This window comes from Alligator sinensis, unplaced genomic scaffold (assembly GCF_000455745.1).
Source record: "Alligator sinensis unplaced genomic scaffold, ASM45574v1 scaffold1004_1, whole genome shotgun sequence".
Lineage (NCBI taxonomy): Eukaryota > Metazoa > Chordata > Crocodylia > Alligatoridae > Alligator > Alligator sinensis.
In genome coordinates, this window is record NW_005842148.1 from 1015958 (window position 1) to 1038410 (window position 22453).

Sequence of the window (22453 nt, forward strand, 5' to 3'; positions counted from 1 at the left end):
TCACCATCTCTTAGTGCTCTGGGACCTTAAATGAAATGTTGAGCTTTCTCCTAAGATGTATTTTTTTTTCAAAAACTCTATTTATGATCTCTCATTTGGGAGTGACCAGTGGTCCAAGGGACCATTGTATCTACATACAGACAGCCCGATTCTCCAATGCACTGGTCCTTGCGCAACCATTCAAACCTGTGCAAAGCAAGACCACAGAACAAAACCAGATCAGAATGAAATGTTCCAAGATGTAACTCACTGAAAAAACATTAAAGTTGCTGCCTAAGATACTAGGGTCAAATAGTTTCCACTTATGGGACTACCTGCTTGATGGGAAGAATGAACAAAACTCTTCACCATGAAGAAAATTGATATGCAATTTCTTTTTGCAAGGTGGGGAAGATGGGATGAGAAGAAGAGGTGGATTAGCAGCTGCACTGAGAAGGGATGGAGTATTGTCTTGCAAGTGTGACGAGACCTAGGATGAACAACGTGATCTAAATTCAAATCAAGAATGTCTGGGCCATCTGCACATGGGCGCCTCATGGTTCAACAGAACAGAGAATAGGGAATGAGATTATGCCACTACAGTATGTCAACGGTTCTCATGATCTCTTCGTTTAACCTAAGGTAGACCATGGATAAAACTGTGAAAGGATACAAGGCACATTGCATTTAAAAAGGCAGAGATGGGTCACTTGCTTAACGGACACTTTCATGAGCACTTACTCCTAACCAGTGTTTTCACCTCGAGAAGCCCTTACCTGAAACAGAAGAGGTCAAAAATGCATGTGAAGTTCAGATCTCTACAGATTTCAGATCGGCTACCAAATAGATTTAACTAGGCTAGGTTCAGAATTCCCCAACAAAACGTTTTTCCCCCTTTGAAAATCATCCTGGTCCTTGACGATCAAAAAATCTCTAGGACAATAACCTCAAAAACTTCTCTTCAGCAGTGTGCTCTTGTTGCCAAAAAGGCGAACAGTATATTGGGTTAGATTAACAGGAGTGCCACTTGCAAACCAAGAAAAGTGATTCTTCTGCACTGCTCAGCACTGGTAAGGCCTTATAAGGTGCATACCCACATGCAGGGGTGTGTGTTTGCTGTGGCACAAATAGCAGCAGCACACATTTGTGCTGCTGTTTTGTGCTCCACGGCACATCCTTGCATGTGTACTCTAATGCACGCCAAACCATCCTGGGTGGTGTAGGACCAATACCTGGGTCCTTACCTGGGGTCCCAGAGCAGAAGTGGCACTAATCTGGCTACATGGAGCCTGGCAGGAAGCCAGAGCTTGGCTCTAGCCAGCCAGGCTCTGTTTCTGGAGGTGCATGCTGCTGCTGCGTGCGCTGCACCACTTGTTTTTGGTGATCAGCTTTAAGGCACCACCGGCCGCTCATATGTACTTGTCTGGACACACCTACTGTGTCCTTTTTGGGCCTAACACTTCAAGAAGGATACAGCAGATCAGAAAGAGTCCTGCAGAGAGCAACAAAAATGATTAGAGGCCTGGGAAGCATGACTTATGATGAAAGGCTGAAAAGGCTAGGGTTATTTAATCTGGAGATGAGAAGACTGAGGGGGGATTTGATAACAGTCTTCAAATACTTGAAGACTGATTATAGAAATGATGGAGATGGGCTTTTCTCTGTGGCTATAGGGAATAGGACTAGAAGCAGGGGCCTCAAACTACAGCAGAAGAAATTGAGGATGTAGATTAGGGCTAGAGACAGAAGTTACACATAAACCGGCTTAAGTGATATGAAACCAGTTTAACCTGTAACAGAACAGAAGTTCAGTACACATAAACCAGTTTCAAAGTGGCTGAAATTGGTTTAAGACAAACCTGGTTGAATGTAGTATCAGACTTAACTGATTTGGGTCAAACCAGTTTATGAAATTTCTGTCCCAGACCCCTTCCGGGTTCAAGTTGAATCACAGTCCCCCAGCATCCCAGTATGCTTTGCAGCTCTGGTGTGTGCTCCAGCACAGCAGGGCTGGCCCTGCCTCTCTGCCCCCTAGCTGGAGCACTATCATTGCTCCAGCTGGCTGAAAAGCGCATGGGGTGGGATACCTGGCTCTGGTCCCCAGCCGGGCTCTGCCTCGTAGGGGCAGAGCAGCCCCTCACAGGCTTTTCTCCCACTTGATGCTGAAGCTGAGGCGGGGAGGGGTAGCCAGACCCTTGGCTGAGCTGGCCAAATGAGGCAGAGTTGCGGGAGAGGGTTTTAGGCCCCCTCCTCCACCTCATGGGACCCCAGCAGGGGTCTGCCTGGCAGGATGGAGCAGCACCTGCCTAGCTTTTCCCCACTCACCACTCCAATGGGAGGGAGGGAGGGAGGGAGGGAGGGGGCATGGCCAGATGTTGGCCCCAGGCTGGCACACTGAGGTGGAGGGGAGGGAGGGGGGTTTAAACCTTTCCCCCACCCACACAGGACCCTAACTGGGGTCCTCTTGGCTTTACCCAGCTCGCCGCTCGAGCAGGGTGGGAGGGGGGTCATGGCCAGATGCCGGCCCTGGGCTGGAAAGCTGAGGCAGAGGGGAGGGACAGAACAGCAGACCCCAGGTTGGGTCCTGTGCAAGCAGATGAAAGAGTTTAAACCCCCTCCTTCCCTTCCCTCCACCTCAGTGCGCCGGCCTGGGCCAACATCCAGCCATGACTCCCCATTGCTCGACTAGCGACCGGGGAAAAGCCAGGCAGGAGCTGTTCCGCCTTTGTCAAGCAGACTTCAGGTGAGTCCCGTGGTGGCAGGGGAGGGGGCTTAAACCACCCCCCTTTCTCCTGTCTGCCTCAGGGTGGTGACCCAGACTGACATCTGGGCACCCCCCCACTTGAACAGGGAGCAGGGTAAAAACCTGTTAGGGGCTACAAACCTGGCTGAGGTCCCATGCAGGTGGGGGACAGGGTTTAAACACCCCTCCCCGCCCCTCTGCCTCAGGGCCAACATCTGGCCATGCCCTCCTGCCCTCTCTGCTGGAGCGGCAAGCAGAGAGAAGCCAGCCAGGAGCTGTTCTGCCGCTGCCAAGCAGACCCCAGCTGAGGTCCCATGTGGCCATGGTCCCCACTCAGCTGGGGCAGGGAAGGGGGGAAACCCTCGGAGGGCTTCCCTCCCAGCTTCCCTCCAGCAGGAAAGGGAGGGCTTCCTCTAGCACCCCGCAGCTTCTGGCCTGAGCCACTGCAGGCACGTGGCTGCATTTCCAGAATCAAAAGTGAATGTCTGTTCACTTGTTTCTTGGTTCAACCTACACAGCTTAGACTAACCTTCAAAGATTGAACTGATTCAGCCTTAGGCTCTTTGACTGTCTATACTTAGCCGAGTAAGACGGCTTTGACTGTCTATACTTTCTGACCAGGAAAGCGATCAAGCACTTGAAAAGGCTACTTAGAGAACTTATGGGATCTCCTGCCCTGGAAATTTTCAAGACCAAGTTAGACATTTGGCTGGGATAGTTTAGTCAGGGATCATCCTGCCTTGAGCAAAGTGCTGGACTAGATGATTGCGAGGCACCTTCTAGCCCTACTTTCCTATGATCCTATTGAAAACAATTAGGAACAACTGTTTTTAAGGGCCAGACACTAGGTTTATCATCTTTGGGTTACCCATACCCACAGCATTACTTATCTCACATCATTTTACTACAAGATAAAGTAGCAACTCTGTCATTAAAATAACCCATAACAACAACTCGCAACGTTTTCGAAACATTTTCTGCAAAATTGCTCCAACAAATTTAACCAGGATTCCATCAGAGCCATGTGATTTTTTTTTATTGTTGGGGGAAGAGGAGAAGAATTTTTTTTAGGTATTTTACCGAACCTTCATGCCGTATTAAAAATGTTCTTTAAAAAATTCAATGCTAACAAGAATGACTATATAACATTTACAAAAAGAGAGGCCTAGAGGCTCTGTAATAACATGACAGGAGAAAAAGTAATGAGAAGCTTTTATTCTGAAGGTTACTAATGAAGAGTTCCCTTAGTAGTGAATAATTTTGGCTGTGACACTGAGCCGGGAACACAAAAGAATGGGAAGGCTAAATTACCTCTTTACAAGCCTCCTTCTGGAGATATGATCTTCTTCCTCCATTTATCTATTGGGTCTAAAGAACCAAATTTTAAAAAAATATAATAGCTGTTTTTATACCCATCTCAAGGAGAACAATGGAAATAATACCTGACTGGACACACTGAAATTAATCTGATTCATAAGTCCTTACACGCAGTATATTACACTTGAATGAAACTGCCTCTACCTGTCAGAGTGTGGGGGTGCCCTACATTTACCGATGCATTACCGTACATTGTCTCTATCCAAACAAAGCTTTGCAACCTTACTAGTTGTTACAGGCATGTGATTTACATAATCACTTCGGGGGGGGGGGGGGGGTTCCCCCTCAATACCATGCAGTATATGAATCATTGCACACTGTCTTAAAGTCTTTCTTACTCTGTTAGAACTCGAGGATTTGCATAATCACGCTACGGTTATTTCTCAGTAATCATACTGTGATGTGCTAAACTCTGATTGGTGATTGTACCCTAGGTGATAGACTCAGAATTATCGAGCAGCTTTCCAGCAACGACAACGAAACAAAATACTAACTCCTTGATCTGCCCTGCCCCCTTCAAAACTGGGATGACACAGAAGACAAAAAAAAGCAGAAGTAAATAAAATTGGGCTGTCAGTGATGGAAAGGAAAACAATGGTCAAGTTTTAGAGGATGGGTCAGCCCGTGGGATAATGACAATAATGCAGTTCAGAGAACAGGGCTAGAAGTTGTATCAACACAAGCATTCATTTAAAACTAGAGTGAATCCTGGGTTTGGCTCGTTACACAAAGCTTAGCTATGGTTGACAGGATGTTCTCAAACAGAGATCACATTGCATACGTGATTCATACAGAAAAGAGCCCGTTGGCTTGGCATCTCTCTCGTATTGCACTTTGGGATCCCAGGAAAGATGGTAAGAGATAGTAGGGATGCACTGGATGTGGAATATGGCATTAAGTGGGTAAGAGGGAAAAGGAATCTATTCTTATTATGGAAAGCTTTTTTTTTTGTGGAAACATCAGCCTGAGGACTGCAATCTGGAAACTACCAGGACTGTATGGGCCTATTCCCCTAGTGGATGATGACAGGATCGGGAAGCATTAGAGTCATATGGTTGGGCAAACCTTCAGAACAGGCCCGTCTATTAAGAAATCTCCTGGTAATACACTTCTGACACTGCCACACCAGTTTTATCAGGAGTACATAGCTACCCTTGTGGATGATGAATCGTGCGCCTGAGTAATAGCCTAAGTCAAGTGTGGATGTGACCGCTCATTGGAAGATGGCAACGTAATGAATCTGCTCCGGGGCTTAGGGGGTTAAGTGGCTTGCCGGAAGACGAGTTAATGATGTACTGCTGCATTCAATGAAGATTGATTGAGAATCGTATAAATGGGCAGTGGGCAAGGACAAAGAGGCTTGTTTTGAGAACGAAGCAGAGTGGTGGGGAAGAGACAGATTACAGCTGAAGGTAACTGGTGGGCTATATTGAAAGAATAGCCTCTAAAACCATAGGGAGAGAGGTTTCAGTGAAGAAGATTTCACTCATGTTTCATGCTGCGAGACAGACAGACAGCGAGAAGAATGGTGGTGCTGAACATCTAGTGATAAGATTTGCATTACCTAAAACCACTCAATTGCTGCCTCATTAAGCACAGAGGTAGCAGAACATTATTTTGCAAAGCTTCCTTAAACTTTGATCTCACACACTCATTATTTTATATTAGAAACAATATTTAAACCATATTATTTACACCACGAGGATGAAACGTGCAAGAAGGCAACAGCGATTTTAAAAAAGAGTGCAAAATTCTCCTCTTATTGCAGCACGCTGGCCTACAGTCTTGCAACAAACGCAGGGCATTAATATTTCAGAAACTCAGGAGAGGAGCTGGCTTAATACAGGGACATGATGATCACGGTGCAGTCTAATTACACGGCTATCGGAGAGAGAGAACGTACTTAGAAAAGAGAAACCGAACAGAGTTCACTAAATCAAGTTCAACAGGTAACTGGCACAAAGGCATAAGGAAGAATATCATTATAATCTAGCCAGAGTGTAAGAGTTTTACACAGATACATTAACAGTCTCAAATCCCTTTTAATTCTAGCTAATGCTGCACATTATTACCCTACCCAAGATAAAGACAAAAGCTTTGCCCAATAAGCGCATAAGACTCTCCACTTACAAACTATAAATAAGAACATTTTTATTCTGCTACTGAGACTAACGGGCTACAACTGTAAATCCAGAGGAAGGAGATTCCCATGCAAAACAGATACACTCCAGCCTCCTTAGCCCTATCTAATAAGTGACCTGTTGGTACAAGAGAGCTACAACTTCCCTGGTGAATCTCATTACAGCACCCATTAACCAATAAGGGAGGGGACATTTATTTTCAGTCCCCTTGCAAAGATGCACTTTAATCCACCCTTCCCTCTGTCTACACTATTATAAGTAAAAGAGCCCAGAACCACCCATTGCATATAGCACCCTCAGGTGCATTTCTACCCAGATCTAGGCAGCGTAGTGTCCAGTAGACTTCCATCCCAGCTTCCTTGGTTAACAAACCTTGCCAAGTGGACAAGATTGACAATTGGCCCTCCCACAATCCACTCCCTCCGTTAAGGATTAAGAAATGCTAATGAATCACAGTATATATGTATAAACTAGGGTACAACTTTGCACTTCCCCTCTCCCTGCTTCAGCAGCTAGTCTAATAGAGGCCAGACCTAATCAGCCTCTAGTGTAATTGTAGCACTGTCTAAAGGAGATGGCACTCATACGGCTACCCCTCTTTATTGCATATCCCCCCCAACGCCTAAAAGATGGTTGAAAACACGCCTCAAAATTCTTTCAATTTTTTTTTCCATTTTCAAAATTAAAGTGCTAGAAAGCCTGACCAACTTTAGAGATACCAAGAAAAAAAGGTAGGCATGGGAACACTCACCAGCTCCAGGAGTCAAATACCAGCAGGCATCCCTGCTTCAGCTCCCCTGTTCTGGGTAGGAAGAGACCCCCTGCCCTTTCGAGCCATGCTGAAGGTACAAAGCTGGAGCAGGACAAGTTTCCTAAATGGAGACGAGGTCATATGGGAAAGCCGTAGAGGCCTCCCGGTAGTGGTGAGTCTGGGACCTAGGATGAGCAGAATTGGGCCCCAAGCATAGCGAGTAAACCTAGGGGGTTTTGTAAGCTAGAATGAAAAAGTCTGTTGTCTCAAGCCTCTTTCTGCCCTGTACATTGATCCTGAGAGGCCTACAAAACGCATGGTGCAGACCTGGAAAAAAGAAAGGTGCATCCTGGGAGTCCCTGCCCAGGGTTGGTTCTGGGAAACACCGACTGGCCAAGCAGCCTAGCTCATAAAGGAGAATGGGGACATGAGCTTTGCAAACTACAAATCCCATGAGACCCAGGGACAGCACTTTCAAATCAAATGCTGCCCTTTTCAGCTGAAATAATTTGGATCTGGGGCATTTTATTTTCAACAGATTAACCAATGCATTCTGCATCAAGCAATTTTTTTTTTTTGCAAGACACTATGTTAACCAAAAATCCTAGTTTCTACTGAAAACAGTTTTGACCTGTCCTATGGGGCACCTGCATGCCTTTCAGCAGAGAGTCGCACCTGCGGGGCTCAGCGGCCACATGTTCTCTGCTGACACCAGTCTTTTCCCAGGAGGAAGCTGTCCCTGAATCGAGCTCTGCTCCATGCAGGGAGGCAGAGGTGCGCTCTGTACCTGGCTCCACCACCGCCGACTATCTTCCTGCGGCATTGAAACCCTTCATGTCCTCTCTGTGTCTGGGTAAATTTAATCTTCTATTAGGGGCACTTAGGCAATTTCATACTGAACCCTTTTTCTTCTTTTAACTGTATAAGTGATTTGAAGATGAAGTAACTAAGTGTGCTCAGTTCATACAATTCTGAAATAGCACCAATTTCTCCCTGCATCTATTGGACTGACTACTGCATGCCCCTTATTAGCTAACTCTCTCACACCAGGCTAATTTAAATCTATTTGTCCCAGACCACCCTCTCTAAGAAAGGAAAGAGGGAGGATGGGATCTTTTGCTATTTAGACTCCCATCGTATTTGTGTGCTGAGGTTTCAGGATGCTTTGCAAAACTTGGTCGCCTCTCCTTATTCAAATCTATTGTAGTCTTAAAAAAATTCTGGAATTTATATCCCACCGCCACCCACCCCCAGGAAAAAAAAAAGAGAAAGGTTTAATTTGATAATTGCAGAAATAAAAGGCTCCTTTCAAACCTGACATTAAAAATCTCTAATAAAAATGGGGAAAATGAAGGTCTAGGATGACAGTCTTTATCAAAGTGTATATAGAGACATTATATGTTCCAGTAATTGTTTAGGCCGGTGAATTAATGAATCCCTGGCTGTAAGTCTCCATTTGAAATGATTTCAGTGGTGTCTGCTGCTCTGCTGCTTTGGAAAAGCCTGTTGTCTGAAGCTCTGGAGAAGGGCCTTGAACCCTGCCATTCAATCCCTTTCAGCCCATCAGCTGAGTCTAATTGCCAGAAAGCACACGAGACCCCTAAGCCTGATTGTTCCTCGACCTCCTTTGAGGTTCTGAGGCATGAAAAGCAAAAGGGAAAAAAAAAAGCTCTCTTTTGATCTTCTGTTTCTTTCTCTCTCTCTCTCTCTCTCCTTTTTTTTTTTCTGCCTACTCCTACTCTAAGAATGACACATTTCTTTATATGGCTTCTTCTCCTTCTTATAAAGACAATAATTAATAAGGCCTTTATAAAATGAGGCTTGAATTGGTGTCACCTTCAAGGGTGGTCTGGGGCTCTGAAGTGAAACCCCCGGTGGGCTTAGGCATTGCATGGCCTTTGCACAGGTCAGGTTTAAATACCCTGACCTCAATTTTCACTCTCCTCCACTAATGAGCCGATTCACACATGGATACAAAATTATACGAGGGAAAAGACAAAAGGAGCAAGGTGTAGTTGACACCACAGTGGCCAAATTTTATTATCATCTTTGTGTCTATGACATCACAGCTGTGGACGTTCTCAAAGCGCTGAAATTGCTTGCTCTCTCTTTCTCGCCCCCCATCCCCTGCCATAAGCTTTATATAATTACTTTTACAAACTCACACTCTCTGCCCGTTATTTGTTCAGATGTCATGAAGCAGCGGCATTAGGTGGGTCTGGTGACCAGTTTCTGGGCTCTTACGTGGTTATATAAGCATAACTGGGTGGCTTTTCTTGAGTTTCCGCTTCACTGCCTTGCTGTCAATTGTTAGGATAAAGCGGTATTATGTATATCCATTCTATTTTCCAGACTGATCAAGTTGACAACAGAAGTTTATATAGATATAGATACATATATATGTGTGTGTATATATATATGTGTGTGTGTGTGTGTGTGTGTATACATATATATATATACATATATATATATGTGTGTGTGTGTGTGTGTATTATTGCACCATGGTATGTGCCCATTAGAAGAAATTGTGGGTGGTTGACTTTGAATGAGTTGTCAAAGACTACAGGACATGAACGGTATACGCTTCTCTGTAAATGTGAAATGTTTAACAGGTTTATTAAAGAAAAAGTTGTACCCCCAGCTAAATCTGTAGGTTGTAACCCCGTCACATCTCGCCAGCTCAGCAGGTCTGGCCTGGACAGCACTTCTATGGGAGACAGAATGAATAAGAAGCACTCATTTTTTCCTCTGAACCGGGGAAACCTGCCACCATAGTTTGTCTACAACGATACTGTGGTACAGCATTAACTTCTCAGCCAATGTTTCTGCATCACACTGTTGCAGAATGGTGGTAAGCTAGAAAACAAGTCCTTAAGTACATGTAGTCATTGAAAGTCCCATTCGGCAAGGTTTTTTTAGCACAGGGAAGTTGACTCCACTGTTCCTAATCATGTAATTACATTATACTAACCTTAATTTTTAATTCAGTTTCCAACAGAGGTACTTTCCTTTGCTTCTCCTGAGTTGTTGTGTAGTGTTTCTGTTCAGCAGTAACTGTATTCCTAAGACGTGGCTGCATGCCACTTAAGTTTGCAGTAATTCTTGCGTTTTTGACTTGTTTGCAGTGGTGTTGTGAGGCTTGGTGAATGAAAGTTTGCTTCTGAGTTCCTCAAGTGATTCTGCATTAATATGTAAGATATTGTCACATCCAGGCCAATTTCTGTAGTCCTTACACTCTTTTTTTTATGTAGAGAAAACTCCTACCAAGTTAGCACCGCTCACATGAAGAACTAAAAGTGCTTTAAAATCCATTCAGTTCACTGAGCCCCAACCTGCCTGGGAGGCAGATAAGATAAGTTTCATCCTTCAGTGAAAGGCAACCAATTGGGGCTTTAAAACAAGTTTAACAGTGTACAGTAATTCTCCAACACTAATTTCTCTAAGTAAGAAATGCTTAAAAACAGAGTCTTATTTAGCATTAAATATCATTTGTTATTACTGTTACATCATACAGTGGTTATCATGGAAAACTAAAGGCAGAGGTTGCTGTGATTTGAACTATTATTTTAAATTTGATAATATTATTTCTATTACCAGATAAACATTAGAGGAGAATGCGAATCTCTGTATGTGCTATTCCAAAAACCAAGCAAAACTATACCTCAAATATTAAAACAGGAATCCTAACATTCAAGATATTAAAAAAAAAAGTCCTCCCAGAGCTTTTTTAATCTCAACAATTAAAACAAATATAGAAAAGGAAATATTAAACAAAATCTTCTGTTTTTTTAAATTTTATTTAGAGTGTGTATATAAAGACTAAGGGGGTTGGGGAAGAGAGAGGAAAAGGGGAGTAGAAGTCGGAGAATAGGAGTCTACAAATACAAAAACCAGTTTTGCAAAGCTATTCAGAATCAGGCCCAAAGATGTTTTTCTCTCTAAAGTCACCTACATCGAGTCAAGGGACTGCCAGTGCAGAATGGAAATGAATAACCATTCTCCTTAGGCAGTGGAAGAGGACTGTACTCACCCGTTGATGGAAAAAAGCCTGTTGCAATAACCTGATTAGGGTTTCCCCGATACCTTTTTTGCACAACAGCTAATGAGGGCTACTTGCAAAGAATTGATTAATTATTTTTCCTAGCCTTTTGTCGCTCTCTAAAAAATGAAGACAAAGGAATATCACATATTTCACAGCTGCATTTCACTTAGCATAAGACAAATAAGTACAGTATGAGGTTCATTATTAGTTTAAACCCACCGTAAAATAAAGTTCTGTGCTCAAAATTACCAATGACAAAAATGAGTTGCATGAGCATAAACTTCATTTGGTGTAAATCAGCACAGGTCCTCTACGCCATACCAGCTTTCACCAGCGGTGCATTTGACCCTGTCGTTTTGTAAAGGTAGTCTGTTATGTTAGTGTGAGGCCGTAATACAATCTGTTTCCGAGTCACCAAGGGGGCTGAGGGAATATCAATTTATCTGACTGTTAACAAGTTATTGCTATGTGGTGTTATGCACTGCAGCGTGAACCTTAGGTAACAAAAAGTAAATTAATTGAACACTTGTTAAACAGCAAAGAACTGTTCTGTGAATAGTGAAAAAGGCAGGAAATGCAAAAGTTAAGGTTTCTAGCATAACTCCAACTCCCTGATGCTGTACACATGGAGTGTTTCAGGTCCTTTCCTAAGATCTTAATATGCTATTGGCTTATTTCATTCTTCTCAGATATGTGCAATTGCCATACTATTTTTCACTATTTTTGCAACAGCACAATTCGGTCTGTCGCATTTGTGGGGAAAAGTGAAGGAGGCTGTGGAAGCTGTATGTGGGTACACCTAACTTGAATATTTGAAAATAGAACATGAATGTTGCCTTGATAGATTGTGTTTGTAGTTTCTGTCAAAATATATAGGTAAAAATAATATATATATAACTTTATAGCTCTGGTATATATAATAAACTATATATATGTTATTAAACAGCTGCCATATTTCATTCAAAATGTGGCTACATACCTTTGATGGGTGAAGAGTACACATATGTATAAATATGCATGTATTAACATTGTACATTTATACAGGAATGACTTCATCAATAGTAAAGAAACCTTTTTGGGTGAAAGGAAAATGGTTTAACTATGGATACAGAAATAACTTGCCCTTTTTTTGTTCCCTTTCATGTAGCATTTTGTTGTAATTTTTCCATTAAGAACATTTCCTATTCAGTGAAAAAACAGATGCCTTTGCTAGGAAAACAAAAAGTTTCAAAACCCAATAACCCTTACCTTCTCAAACATTGCCTACCTCTTCCAGAAAGTTAAATTAGCTCACACTTTTAAAATGGTACTTCATAGTCATCAAACTAACTTTGGTGAGGTTAGTGAAATGAAAAGGTTGGGAGGACCTGAAGAAGTGAAAGTTTTCATGTTCACAAAACCTGTAGACTGAAATCTGTACGCTGATCTGATAATCTAAATCAGTGATTCGCAGCACCCTGGGGTGCCTTGAGATCCCTTCAGAGGTGTCACAGAATACCACGCAATGTTAACACTGTTAGGAGCATAAACACGATTCACAAGATTAACCTATATCTCACATAGGAATTGATAGTGTTAAAGAAAATTCTGAGCTTTGTTCTGAATTCATTGTAATACGAAAAATGCTGTATTATTTTTCTGTGGTCAAAAATGAGTGGAAACTAAAATCTGGCTTTTTTTCCAAGGGATTCCTTGAGCCTAACAAGGGGTGCCCTGAGTCAGAGAAGGTTGACAACCACTGATTTGTATTGTCCATCCGTTTACCCAAACTTGTGTGATGTTTCAACTAATGTCAAAGTACTTACAAAGGTAAGAGGCTGTATAACACGTATGGCTACACCCAGGGATAAGAAATGCTGTTTCTCATGTTACTTCAGAAACATCTCAGTCACATGCTACAGTTTTTATTAAAAAGTGACCATTTGGCAAATAGACTAGATGACTTGACAGGTCTTTCCACCTATGTATGACTTGGCAAAGGGCAAGTACCTTGGAAGGGCAAAATCGTGCATGTAAAGGCATTACATTAGACGTAACACATTGCATGACAGAGAGTTTGGAGCAGTTTCCTCTGGTCACATAACAGAAATGCTAGCCAGGACATCAGTGCACATACCCCTAGTCTAATGAGGAGGTGACAGGAAGGTTTCACATGGCTACGTTAACCAATTCCTTTCTTTTATGTTGCATCTGAAAGGCAAAACCTAGAACACAAGGGTGCTTGTACATGCGATGGGAATTTAGTTCGGTTTAGTTCTCCCTAAATTGAAACAGTGGGTTTTTTAAAGCCCACCATTTCCACCCTTTCAATTTAGGGAGAACTAAACCGAATTAACCCCCCATCGCATGTACACAAGGCTGCCACCCAGTTGCACAGGGCCTGAGCTGCACAGGGCCTGGTGCTTCCCTCCGCAGGTTCAGTACCCTCCGGGACCACCCAGGTTGGTGTTAGCGGGCAGGTGGCACCTGGGGGGCACCGCCACCACTAAGAGAAGCACCAGGGTCCCCAACAACTCAGGGACCACTTGGCTTGCCAGCAGCTCACCCCCCACCCCTCTGCCACGGGGAGGCAGGTAAGCTCCAGTACCCCTGCACCATCCCTGCCACCTTCCCACCACCTGGGACTGCCTAGGAATGGCTGGCTTGTCCCTGGCACAGAGCAGCAAGGTGGCAGGGTGTGCTGGCAGTGGGAGAAGACAGCAGGGATGGTGCATGGGGTGCTGGAAGCCTGCCTAGCTCGAGCTTCCCCGAGCACATTGGCTTCCAGTACCCCGTGCACCATTGCACTTTGTTAGGTAGCAAACTAAAACACCACGGAGGGGCTCATCTTGCTACATTACAGTCATTTAAAGTGGAATATGCCGCCGAGCGTGCAAACAGCAGTGCCATTAGAGCGGAATACGTCCCAACACCAAAGGCAGCACTGGAGTACTTATTTATCATTGTCTCACAACTACTAAATCATCTTCAGGTGTTTTTTCACCCCGTTAAGTTTTCCCTAGAGGTCTCTTCATCCACAGTGAAATCCTGGCCTGATATAAGTCAATTGGAGTTTTCCCATGGATGTGACAGAGGCCAAGATTTCACCCTAAACATGTAAAGGCTCTGAGAGGTATCATCACAAGATTTGCACAGAATAGTGATCAAGATCCTATGGTACATGAAGAGGGTTCAGTTCTATACTGGCCCCGAGTACTGCAAGTTATAGCTTTATGGACATATAGTCACTGTTAGGAAGTTAGACAGAAAGCACAGAAGTAACGATGTCTGGAGTCCAGATTCTGGTACCTTTATTCATATTGCACGATAGTAGGAACTGATGGGATTACTTAGGGAGTAAAGGTTTTATGTAATGGCACCAAAATTTTGTCCGAATAGAAATACATGCATCAGCACTGCTCTAAGAGTCATAGCTACAGTGTATACAAATACTTTCAATTACTATTTGGTTTACCTGAACATAAGCATTGAAAAGGAAAATGAATTCTGATTAAATTAATCTGACATTCAATAGGATGAGTTTGCAACTTCTGACTTGTGTAACAGAGAACACGTGGAGGGAAGGTGTTTATTAAAATGCTGTGAATTATGCCTGTTGGAGAGCAATGCTTCATTTTTATGGCATGTATTTCAGTTCCTCTTCCCTCCACAAAAAAAAAATCCCCCTCTTTTTAAGACCACCCACAACTGACACAGTAAAGAGCACATGGGTTTCCTCACAGATGCTGTATGAAATGGCTAATACCCAACAGTTAGTATACCCTCCAGGGAAGCCACTTAGACATGAAACTTATAAAGAAATCTGCACATGTCTTTCTGCAAATACAGTCTTAAACTATATTCACTCTGACAATAACACAGTTTAATAAGTGCCTTATGACTGTTATGATGCTAAAATTGTAAAAATGCTGCATGTGGATATATTCCTATATCTTGTCAGGGTTCCCCCCGCCCTTATTCAATACAAAAGTATTGTTCTCTCACTGAAGGTCATAGATTTGTAAGAGTTCAGCAGCACAGGCAACTGTAACTTCTAAAACATTACACTTAAGGATCATTGACAGCAATTTCCTTGGGTGGTAACAATCCACTGGAGAGGTTGCCTCACCACTGAAGCTACCAGAGCAATTCATTTCCATACTCCAGCCACATACATTACATTTTTACCAGTATAAGTGATGCAAAACTGGTCTATACCCATAGCAGAACAGAAGTCCAGCACACACAGCCTGGTGGTGAATGAGTGTTGTGTTCACTACCAATCTAAATTATACCGCTTACAGAAAACCGCACAACTTAGATCAATTCCACCTTGGGCTTTTTGAAGGCCTGTACCTACCCTCCGTGGACATGTATACATTTACACACATGCTCTGGGAGGTTGGGGTGGGGGAAGCACTTTAATTAGAGTGGCTCTGAGAGCAGCTCTTATTAACATGCCTTGAACGTCATGTGTATCAGCAGAATCCAGCATCGCATATATCAGTGTCCCCGTGCTGAAAAATGGTGGCAGGGCACTTTAACTAAAGCGCTTCAAATGAGCTTTAGTTAAAGTGCCCCCATTTCCATTTTTCAGTGTGGGGATGCTGATACATGGGATGCTAGCATCTGAGCAGATTAATTACAGCATGTCAGAGCAGCCTCAATGCACGTGTATAGGCAGTCCATCACCTTTGCACCATACGCACACACGTTTAGATTGAAGGTTCAGAAATCTAGAGACTTTCTGCATAATGTCCCAAGTTGCATATATGAATACCATGTATTATTTACACACTTGGTATGAAATCTTGGCCAACGACTTTAGCATTCCCCACATAGTCCAACAAACTGCAGGTCTCTTGATCTTTTCAAGTGACAGACTCCTTGATGTGCCCTTTGCTGCTAAAACCACCCTAGGCAGTGCCAAACCAAATTTCTATAGCAGTTCATCCCCAGTATTCAAAATCTTCACATGGAGCAGATGGTCAGATCTTTATTATGGACTGAATCAAATATTGAGACATTTAAGATATTCAAAACATGAATCTGAATTTCTTGATATTTAAAATAGAAGTTTGTTGCATTGGTAAGGAAGATCCTTGGTTGAACATTGCCATGCAAGGAAAATCCAGTTTTAAATGATGAAACAGAGGAGGCGGACACAGAAGCATGAAAGGGCAAAGACAAGTGTGTTTTGCAAACAATTACAGTATTATTTTAAGAGAAATCTCTTCTGCAACAATTAGAGGAAATTAGAGAGTGTTTTATTCTAAAGATACTGCAGGATGGACTCACATTATGACTTGAGTTCGGGAACTTGGATGTTCCCCTTCTCCTTTTTTCTTTCCCCTTCCCCTTTCCTTTATTAATTAAATTTGTCATTATAGACTGAAGCAGTAACATGTATTTAATCAATATGTACTTGGCCTAAATTAGCAACATACTTATTTTGTTACGCAAGGTCACATTATGCAATGTATATTTTAATGACACTATTCTCAATTTATTTCCTTATTTGCAGATCTTGTGGTGCCATATTGTATAATGCAGCAAGAATAGGGTGGAAGAGAAAGACAGAGGAGTATAAAAATAATATATATCTAATGTAATTCCCACATAAAATACACATACACGCACATACACGAAGAATGCCTGAAAAGGGGTGGGTTTTATTACCTTCTCATCCAAGCCTACACAGAATGACTTGGAAGTGTTATACAGCCTGATGCTTTGCAAAAGCTAGTGCACTTAATAAAATAATAAATCTTAACATTTGAAAAGCTTCTATTCAAACCCGCAATTATTTTTATAGGTGCATGTGTAAGCACTTTCATGGCTTTCAGTTTTCTGTAGACAAAAACGCTTTTACAAAATGCTTGGGTTCAGCCTTACTTGTGCCAGGTTTACCCTGCTTCCCCTGGCAGAAAGAAAGCACAAGGATCACATGAAGGGGGGCATATAACTAAGACTCAGACCTGTGCTTATTAAGGAGAGAGACGGGGAAAGGAGCAGGAGACCTATGTGAAATGCTCTGCACAGGGCTCCATTAAAAAGAACAGTGAGAAATCCTAAGGCTGAACACAGGGAAGAGGCTCTGGGAAGGAAAGTCAAGGGAATCTGGAGTTAGACCATCTGATTGCTTAAAAGATCAGACCCGGCAACTGTTAACTCTTTCCATCCTATTGTGATACCTTTCTACGTAGGGAGGGTACAAACGCCCATGTGAACACTGCTGGGATGGCACGGTGCCTGGAAGCGAAACCCAAGAGAACAGCTAAAGACCCTTTTAAAAGACAACAGATGGTGGGAAGCAAGGCTGTACCAACAACAGTTCAGGATAGAAGACATTTCTTTTTTTTTTCCTTTGGCCTTCCCTTTGAGGAACTTAGACTAACTCCAGAAGGGATGAGCTTTTGTGAGGTATCTGGAGGTCTAAGGCACCATGCTGGTCTAAAATCACTGGACACCGGTGATTCCTCAGCTGCAAAGCACTAGGGTGGGTCCTAACTGAGCCTGCAGCTCCTACTGAAGGAGATGAGGACAAGCTATGTGTCACGGGACAAAGCTTGGTATCCAGGTCTTCCTCTTACCCTCTCCTAGAATTTATTTGAACTCTTCCTCCTTCCCTATAGCGCACTATTTGAAGGGTTGTTTCATGCCACGTTTTCTGCCACCTTCTCTCCAAAGAATGGAAGTGACATTAAAGACCTTATGCCAGTAAAGGGAAAACTATTCCCAGGATTCGTGTTCAGCTGAATATTTTCAAAGGGGACCACTAGTAGGACGTGGCTGTATAATCCATCTAAAGCTGGCCTGTGTTGCTGTTGTACTGTGTTCCTGTGCACTGAGGCTCAATGCTTGCAGCACTTCCCACCGGATGGCTTTCCTCAGCATCACCCTTTCACCACAGGCAGCCCAGGAGAGACACAATTGAGGCCTTAACTTTAATGGGTCAGGGAAGGAAAGTAATGATTTGCTCAGTAGCGGAGAACCAGTGTTAACTGTCTAAAATGGTGTGAATGGCTCAGATGTTTAAGGGCAGTCTATCAGGCACCAGACAGTATTATCAGGATCACCTGTCTGTCAGCTGCATTACCTGCTTACCCTTGGTTCATCTATTTTAAAGGAGTCACTGGGTTTTACTTCAAACAAACCCAGCGACCAAAACACAGGGAGAAAAAAATAGGCTCCCTGCTAAGTTTCTTAAAGAGGAAGGGGGCGAAAAAAGTAACATATTGAAACATAAAGTTGATCTGAGCGGTTTAAAATTTGCAACTGATGCTGTGCAGCAAAGAGATAAGAGTCTTCCAGACAAGTTAAAATGCACAGATATGCCAATCACCCCCAGATAGATTCAAGAAGTGGTGAACACAGGTTACTCACATTACACGGGGCTATCTCAAGTTACTCAAATGACATAAATGGATACAATAATCACACACTTGTCTCATTGTGTCAACTTTTGAACAGGGGAAAAGCCATTGTCCACTTCAAGAGGAAACAGCAAAGCAAACCAGATCAGATTATTCTTGCCATTATTCCAAGTGAATTGTCAGGTTGAGGGAGTGTTTTACTTGTCTGATACTAGCGCAGACACTGATAGCAAATACGTCACCCTGCTGCCTGCAAGGCTCCATTCTGGATGTCCTTACGCAGGCAAAATGCAATGCCTCATTCTCAACGAGTTAATATTTTAGACAACCAAAGAGAACTATTCTGTATATCTGAAAACATGGGTCTTTTGCTGTTCACATGAAGCAATGATATATCCAGACTTGCTCCTCTCTAAAAATTCAGAGGCACAGCAAACCACCAGCTGAGAATGACAGGCATACATATGAGCTGAGATCCAATTTGGGGGTCCTTTATTTAGGCAAAATGCCTTTCAGAGCTGGCCAGGAGAGCAAAAAGGTATTTGGGAACACTGGAGTCATTAAAAAGGAAACTCCTCTTCTTCCCATTTGCAACCCTGTTATAATTATTCTTTACAGCATTCATGAAAAGGCAGTGGAACAGCCAACTAGGTAACCTGAACCCATTTGGGGCACTGTCAACATAAAGGGGCATGACTCTTACTACAAATGGAAAACTATTAGCTCTGAGTTGGCAAGGGTTCTGCTTTATTCCAAACCCACTGAAGTTTCCAATACATTGGGTGCATCTACATGTGCTATTAGCATGGAGCAATAAACTTTGGTGCATATCGTGCTGGAGTTTATTGCTTCTGGGTGCTGCTTTACATGTGTGCCCGGGACTGCACCACATTGAGCCGAGTCAGAGCAGTCCTGGCTGAGGGGGTCCAGGTGGGTCAACCTGCCAGCTTGGGGCTGCTCTGACCTGGCTAAACATGCTGCAGAGGGGCTGGCTGAAGCATAAGTGTGCTACGGGGCAGAGCAAACCACCAGCCACCCCTGCACTGAAGCACCCTCATGCCCCATCCAGCCCCGCCAGTGTCTACACATGCATTGCTAAGCACGTTACTAAAGACCTCTGCCATAGGACAGTACTTGTATTTACAAGCGCTATCCTATGGCAGAGTGAATTAGTTTACTGCAGTCTAATAAGTTGCATGTATAGATGCTAACTTTCCTGCAGAGCTAATTAGACAGCTCTGCAGTAAATGTCTCATGTATATGTGCCCAGTGACTGCTTAGTTGGGCAGGGGATGAAAATTTAGCCTGTGGTCCAGTGGATTATTTCTTCTTTTTATAGGATTTCAGAACTGAATGTAGGCGCCCCTTCAGAAGTAGGGACAGAGCTCAGGCCTTTGCTTATGGCTGTGAAGGAATGAGGATACAGGAATTACACACATGGAATAGCAGAGGCTTTTCTGGGGACAACATGGTGGAGGTGAGTAAGGAAGAGCTTTAAAGCCCATTCACATTTGCTTCTGGGGACCACTTAGTTGCACCAATAGTTAGCACTGATTTTAGGAGTCCCTCCACTACTCCATTACCCACTGACCATCTGCAGTGTGAAATCCTAAGGGCAACTCCCCTCTGACCTCAGCATCAGTCCAGCTCCAGCCCAGAAGCATTGATGAGCTTCTGGGTATGAGATTAAGTCTGTTGTTCCTCATCTCCTGAGGTCCCCCCTTTTTACAGTATATTTGGATTTTGACGGGGGGGGGGGGGGGGGGGATACACATACCTTGAGCACAAGAAATCTGCCAGAAGCTATCCCACAATCCCTTGCTCTTTCTGCATTCCTCTCTCTCTTCAGCATATAACTAGAGAGAAACCTAGAAGAGCAGAAAAGTAGCTTGCAAACTGTTGCCTGGAAGGACTCTGCAAAAAGAATCTGGGATCCATCAAATGGCTGTGCTCAATGCACATGAAACGGTGTGGATGTTTTTGAATGAAATATAATGGTAAAACACAGATGAGGAGGAACACTGGCTTGGGGGGCGGTGGGGGGCGGCCAAGGTTGCTGCTCAAGATCAGGGTAGACACCCCTACTGCCAGTACTGCCATTCTCTTAGGAGAGCCGTGACCCAGATCACCTTAAAGATATTTGCTCCCCAGAAGAAAAAGCAAAGTGCTTTAACTTTCCCTTTTAAGTGCTTTCCCACTGTTTCAGAGAGATTTTTTTTTTTCCAGGGTCCAAACAAGCCTTTGAGATTGCAAATTGATACAAATACCCCTGAGATAAAGAGCCATCCAGTTACTGCTGCCGAGCTAAGTTTGCCTCCAGAACCCCAAGAAACTAGAAGCGGTGTTTTTCACAAGTGTTTTGCTGTCTGAACTCCGGCTTGTCTAACAAAATCAGTTTGTTCTTCATCCTGAAAGAGCTGTCACTAACCTGTGGGGAGGACGAAGGAGGGGAGGAGGAGTCCTTGTCCCTGACTGGCAGCTAGCCATCTGTACTATGGTGTTACAGCGTTACGGATCTGTATTGCAGTGTTGTGGTAGCTGCACTATACTTAAAGATGAGATGGGCACTTATTCCCAGCCGTTTATTACAGTGTACAAGGTTATGCTCAACATCTGTCCACTCCTTGGACACAGCATGTATTTTCAGGCCTGGCAGTTTGACGAGGCAGCATCTGAAACTATTTGCCTCAGTCCATTATCTTATAATGGGAAATTCTGCTCGGCTACACAGAGCACGGGGATCCGGGATATGAACTTCACTTTCAAACTAGGCAGGTGAGGTGCGGGCACACAGATCCGTGGTGCTCAACCTTTTTAGACTCGAGGCACCCCTCAGAAAATGCCGGATCTTAGTTTTCACTCATATTTTAATTATGGAAAAATAATAGAACAACTTTGCACTTGCAAAGAACACAGGTCACAATAGCTGCCTATACACGTGCTCATTGGCATTATAATTCAAACGTGTTGAAGCAGATTTGATTAATCGAGTCTGCTCCTTGTTGCAAGTAGAACACGCCAGAGTCACTGAAGCGTCATGTGTATTAAGCCCCCCCACGCATTTTAAAATGGCTGCAGGGCACTTTATCGAAACCTCGTTGAATGAGATTGTTTTTGTCCCTGAGTGGCAAGAACACCAACCCCCCCACCCCACTCCAAGCACCTGTATAGATAGCCAGTGTTTTTAATACTATGGATTCCTATTTGAAATCTCCGGGTTTATCCTATGAATCATGTTTGCCCACCTAACAGTGCTAGCATTGAGTGGCAATTTGTAGCACCCTTGAAAGGACCGTGGTACCCCTATATCCTGGTTGAGAATCACTGCTGCACACCTTTCTCTGCGGCAGGTATTCTACCCATTCTGGCCCGAATAGTGGCCGTAGCTGCTGATTCGCTTGCATGGACCCGTGGAGTCATGTGACTTCTTTACAAGTCAAGTGCCGAGGGTTTGGAACAGGCTCCTCCCAGAGGTGGTAGTCATCCAAAATGATCTTCAAAAAGCTATGTTGCTGGGGTCATCCGATCCCAGCAGTTTTTCCTGCCCAAGTGCAAGGGGGGTGGACCCGATGATCTGTAAGGTCCCTTCCAGCCCTAACAACTATGAAACTATGACTGTGCAGCCTATGCCCCACCGCCTGGCTTGCCCTTCACCTTTTGCCCATGCCTCCCTTTGCAAAGACAAATGCACCTTTTCAGAAGAGAGAACCTGTCTAGATGGCTTTCTCCTTTTAGGTTGCTACCCTCATGGCAGATATCTAAGTGCACATTTTCACTGAGTCTCTCAACCCCCTTAAGAGCAGAGTTTTCAAAGCTTGTGGTGATTCACAACCATATATCTTAGATTACAGCAAAGTCCTACATGTAAAGTCCAGTAATGTAAGAATGGAGATAATTAGCGATCAGAACTTCTGCTTCATCTGAACCCTTTTATTCCTAGGAAAACATTCCATAGAACAATAAAACACAGCAGATAATGAGGCTTTTTCTTGACATCACTAAACCACCTATATTTTCAGCTGAGGTCCAGTGTTTTTCATTTTCTCCCCACTACAAGTAGACATT